Here is a 5,927-nt window from a genome sequence, read left to right as displayed (position 1 = left end):
TGTGTTTGAAAAACAGAGAATGAGAGAGAAAAAGTGAGAGAAAAAAGAGAAGAGAGAGAGTGAAGAGAGAGAACGGAGGTAGAGAGAGAAAGAAAAAGAGGGAGAGAGAGGGAGAGAGAGAGAGAGAGAGAGAGAGTGAGATTTGGGGAAAGGAGTTATTTATCCTAAATTTGTTTCCATTGTTATCCTGCTACTATTGGCTAATGAATAATAAAGCAATAATAATGATAACAGGAATTGGTTTCTTTGGGACATGAAGCATGCCAAGATCTAACTCAGGAAGGTGAGTTTCTTGGGAGACTTCACTGACAGCTTCCAACTTGAAGCCAACCCTTTGAGCTGTACCTTAGGCCATCAGTTCTGGAACAGGGTGACCTTGGCAATGGGAGGCTGAATCATAATGAATAAATTGCAGAGAGCTTAGGAATCTGGTAACCTTGAGGAAAGTATTAACATGTTCCATATATATGACAAGTACAGTCAGGATAAAAAAATTTTTTGGAACCCAAGTGATTAGACTAGGAGTAATTAGACATTTAATGAGCTGCTACAGAAACACAATTCTTTGAGATCTGCAAGAGGAATTTAACAGAGTCTTTATGTGGAGCCCAGAGCCCGGCTGGGTAGACACATTCAGTTCTGGTCTGGAGACATAAAACCTCAAGACAGTTATGCAGAGGGAGAGCCAAATCAGTTTCTTTTAACATTTACCATTGTCTAGGGTGGGGAGCTGCAGCCTTGAGGCCACATGTGGTCTTCTAGACCTTGTGTGTGGCCTTTTGACTGACTCCAAGTTTTACAGAACAAATCCTTTTATTAAGGGGATTTGTTCTGTGAAGTTTGATTCTGTCAAAGGCCACACTTGAGGACCTAGAGAGCCACATGTGGCCTCGAGGCCACAAGTTCACCACCCCTGGTCTAGGTCATTTACAGTTAAATCTTTAAAAGGAATAAGCGTAGTTCTCCTTGCCTACCATGGAATCAGTCCTCTACCTTTCTATCAGGAATAATCATTAGCATTTATTTATATAGTGCTATAAGGTTTGCAAAGCATTTTATATATATTATCTTATTTGATCCTCACCACAATCCTGTGAAGGAGCTGCTATTATCCCCATTTTTACAGATGAGGAAACTGAGGCTGTGAGAGGTTAAGTGATTTGCCCAGGGTTACACTGCTAGTGTAGGGCAGTCAGGTGGTGCAGTGGACAGAATGTTGGCCCTGGAGTCAGGAGGACGTAAGATCAAATCTGACACTTTGAGACGTGAAACATGCCAAGATCTAACTCAGGAAAGCCTCAGACACTTACTAGCTATGTGATCCTGAGCAAATCACTTAACTCTGTTTGCCTCAGTTTCCTCATCTGTAAAATGAGCCAGAAGCCAGAGAAATGGCAAACCTCTCCAGTATCTTTGCCAAGAAAACCCCAAATAGGATCACAAAAAATTAGGTATGACTAATCTACTAAACAAAAACAGTACTGCTAGTAAACTTCTAAGGTAGGATTTGAACTCAGTTCTTTCTGACTCTAAGTTCAACACTATCCATTGTGTCATCTAGCTGCTTATGTGATCATCACCATCATCATCATGAGAATAAAACAATGAGACAATGGCTATGGGATTCTGCACAGTTTAATCCCTGTTAATGGGAGGGAAACAGTGGGGAACGGGGCACGGGAAGGTAATTTTATTTCTGGCAGGGAGTTTTCCTGGTACTCTGCAAGGGAAATAGAAGGTTTTCTTTTCACAGCAAAGTTAAAGACCCCACTAGGGTCTAATTGCCACTAGGACTGAGGGCTGCTTCAACTGTGGAAGGCAGTCTTTCTGCTCTCTGATGAAGGAATGTTTAGGACAGTCTTACTCCACATTCAGGTTCTTTGTTGTAAGCCAAGATATCAGCCTACACTCTCTTTGTTCCCACATAATGTCTGTATCGCAGTGGGTACCATAGAACACTTCTCTGCTGTCTGAATTGTTTCCTTTTAGTTTTACCAAATGAAGGAACTGAATCTGTTATCTGGAGAGCTTGAACAAACTTTGCTGTCATCATTCTTTTTGACATTGACCCTGCTATTTTACCACACCCTACCGCTCTCAGTCTCCCTCTTCCTTCCTCCTTTATCAATAGTAAGCCTGCTTTGGGTGTTCCAAGCCCCGAAGTCGTCCAATCAAAAACAACATTTGAAAAATCAGATTCAAATGTGCTTCTCTCTCTTTCATTTGTACTGTTGGGAGGTAAGTTAAAAATAAGCCTCACTTTGGAAATATTTTGATCATGGCTCCTCAAGGGCCAGGCTGAGCTTTCTAACAGAAGTGGGAGGGGTTGGTTTTTCTGATCTTTTTAAAAAATAGTTGTATGCTGATCCCGAGAAGAGGAAACCAGGCCTTTTAATCTCCGCTCTTTGTTTATCAATCTAAAAACCTTTGTTCTCTTTCCCAGTTCACAGACTTGTGTGCCAACCCTTGAGGACAGAGGGCATATGTTCATTCTTTCCAGACTTCTTAGTTAAGGCACCCCTTCATAGGAGTCATCTGAGGCATTTGAAACAACTACTGGAAAGGTGAAAAATTAGAAGAATAAAATTATCAACAGGTAAATAATATATATCCATGTTTGATCAGGTACTTAAGCTGATCTACATTGTACTGGTACAGTGGACAGTGTCCCAGCTCTGAAATCAGAGAACCTGGGTTCAAATCTCACCTTGGATACACATTCCTTGTATACCCTTGGGCAGGAAATTTAGCCTGGCTGACCCTAAGTTTCTTCATCTATAAAATAAGAGAGTTGGATGAGATATATTCTGAGGTTTGTTCCAGTTCAAGATTTATGACCCTAAGATATAATTGTGTTGGTCATTGGAATGGTCTAGATGATCAAGATGTTATCCAATTCTGAAATTAAACAGTGGCCCTGTGGTTGGCTTGCCACATGACTTTGATTCAACCACCTCGTTTCTCTCATCCTCCCCACTCATGACAACTTCCACTCCAGTGGTACTGTTAGTATGAGATGGTTCTGCTTTCTTGGCGCCATGACCACCAGCCTAGCAGGCAATCTTCTCACACACAGCTTTATAAAGGATCCAGCCTTGAGCCTTAGGGCTTGCTAGTCCACATCAGCATCTTGAGGGGCACCAGTTCCCCCTTTTAGCACCAGTCAGACTAAGAAACCTTTGCCTCTGGCCCCACAGATTTCCCTTTTCTCTACTTTCTAAATTCCCTGGGTCATTGAACCCAGATTTGAGGCATTACATATTTCCTAAACATTCTTCATCCTTGAGCTGGTTTGATTACCTAGGATCTGAGGTTCCCTGTACTCAATCCCTAATTATCTGTATCCAATGGTGTGCTAGAGTTGGCTGATGCTGGCTTAGAGAACCCATTGTTAAACTTTCCATGTGAGCATTTAGACCTCAGAAATCAGCAAACATCACAAAACAGAGCTTGATTTATTTTTTTGGTTGATTGTCTTGACTTAAGAAAGTGATGGAGAGGAGCAGCTAGGTGGCACAGTGGATAGAGCACCAGCCCTGAAGTCAGGAGGACCTGAGTTCAAATCCAGTCTCACAAACTTGACACTAACTGTGTGACCCTGGACAAGTCATTTAACCCCAATTGCCTAAAAAAAATATGAGAAAGTGATGGAGAAAATGTTAATAATGCAAATTAAATTTAAAAGAATGTTATGCATATTTTTTTGAGAGCTGTCTATTAAATATCTTTAAGATCAGGAATTGTGTCGTACAGTTGTATCTGCTAGTACCTAGCTTTGCATAAAATAGGAACTTAATAAACACATAATAAATGCTTGCTGAATGAACAAATGAAACCAAAGACCTGACTGGATCCATAAAAGCAGTGAACTTTATAGAATTAAACACCAATGGCTATACTAATTCATAGTTAAGAACATGAATCCTAATCTTAGTTTTCACCTTATCTCAGTGATTTGTCTAAACTGGACAGAATTTTCTTCAGAATTTTTCTTCAGTAAAATGTAAAAGATTTGATACTATCTCTCAAAAAAAAAACCAGGTAAAAGTGTTAGGGGGCACAGATGGTGTATTTTTATTACTGCTCCTAAGTGACTTTTGGGACTATGGAGGGGAAAGGATGTGGAAAATGAACAGCTGGTTACATAGACGGTGTAAAAGAATAGGATATGCATTCCAGATCATGGCTTAAAATTCCAAAATGAGATGAGCTCTTGGCTAAAGTTGAAGTATATCTCATGAGGACTATGAAGAATGTGTTTGGCCAGAGACTTGCTGATCTATTCAAGAGTGTTTTTAGATGAAATTAGAAGGGGAGGGAAAAAATGTTTAGATAAAATTGCAGAGCCAGGTCTTATAAAATACATTAGCTAAGACACCCATAGAAAGAAAAACAAGAATGATGCTCTTTAATTCACAGGAGAAAATACAGGGAAGAAAGACAGCAACAATATATACAGCCTAATATCTATATGTTAAGGTACAGGATATTGATACTCAGCAAGGAAGGGAGAAGGAATAGATCTTTCATTTGAGATATATTGTATACTTCTAATGGACATCAGAAAGGAAGGAGAACTACTCACCTCTTATATTTCATGTCTTTATTTGTCAAAGAGAGCAATCTTTAGACTTGAAAAAGGTAGCAGAGTTATGGTTAAGAAGAAAATGAAGTCAAAAGTATTTTTGGAGATAGTAAAGGAAAAACTAACGGTTCTAAATTAATTCAAGTCCCCTGGCTCAGACAAACCCACATCTTAGCATATTTAAAAAACTTGTAGGCATTATCATTAACTGCTGTTGGTGATATTTATGACAACTCACATAACAGGTCTCATTTATATGGTACTTAAAAATTAGCAAGAAGCTTTCCTTACAAGGGCCCCCAAAGGAGGGAAGTATATAGGGAGGCAGTGTTCTGTCCACAAGTAATATGGACTGACTCTAAACTTCTCTCTCCTCAAAACTTGTCTCACTAGTTTGTTTATGCAATAATTTAATTCCTCAGTCATAGTGATTACATTATTTTCCACATAAACACACAAAATGCAAGTTATAACCGACCAGTAGTCAAGTCCACCAACAGGTCTTAAGAAGCAAGTGTTGGCAGGCGAGTGTATTGTGCATCATTAGGAAGTCCAGCACTCATTAGCAGGAATATGTGCATGTAATGACTTGTTTACAATATGATACTATATGGTTACATGATGCAATATTGCATCATCAAAATTTCAATGCAGGAAAAACCCCACAAATTAACAATACATTATTAAATTTAAGATGTGTAGTTTTTAAAAAAAATATTTTGGGGGGGGCAGTGAGGTGGCACAATGGATAGAGCACTGGCCCTGAAATCAGGAGGACCTGAGTTCAAATCCAGCCTCAGACCAAACACTTGACACTTACTAGCTGTGTGACCCTGGGCAAGAAACTTAACCCCAATTGCCTAATGTAATATATAGAATATATATTATTTTATATATATTTATATATAAATTATATATTTTTATTATTCTATTTTATTTATCTATTGTTTTATTATTTATATATAAATATAAATATATATATTTGAAATGATGCAAATTTAAAAAACACATTAAAGGATTAAAGAAAGATTTCCAGGGGTCACTCAGTAAATTTTTTTTTGAAAAGGGGGTAATAGGCCAAATAAATTTGGTGACCTCTGATCTAGGTGATCCTGAGCTTGAGTCCTGGTTTTGGACCGCCTTTTCTGTTGTTTCTCTCTTCAATATAGGTGACTGATATGTGATCCTGAGATGGGCATTTCCAGCCTTGTAGGCAGCCATGTGAATCTGAGAGGTATGGAGATACTGCATCCCTCAGTCACCCCTGAAGGAAATTCAAGGGGTGGCTTCAGCAGCTTCTCCCTGCTGCTATGTATTAGTAGCTGCAGGTTGGAGAAGGGCA

This window comes from Vombatus ursinus, unplaced genomic scaffold (genome assembly GCF_900497805.2).
Source record: "Vombatus ursinus unplaced genomic scaffold, bare-nosed wombat genome assembly UNPS02011700.1, whole genome shotgun sequence".
Taxonomy (NCBI): Eukaryota; Metazoa; Chordata; class Mammalia; order Diprotodontia; family Vombatidae; genus Vombatus; species Vombatus ursinus.
Note: the sequence above shows the minus strand (reverse complement) of the source record.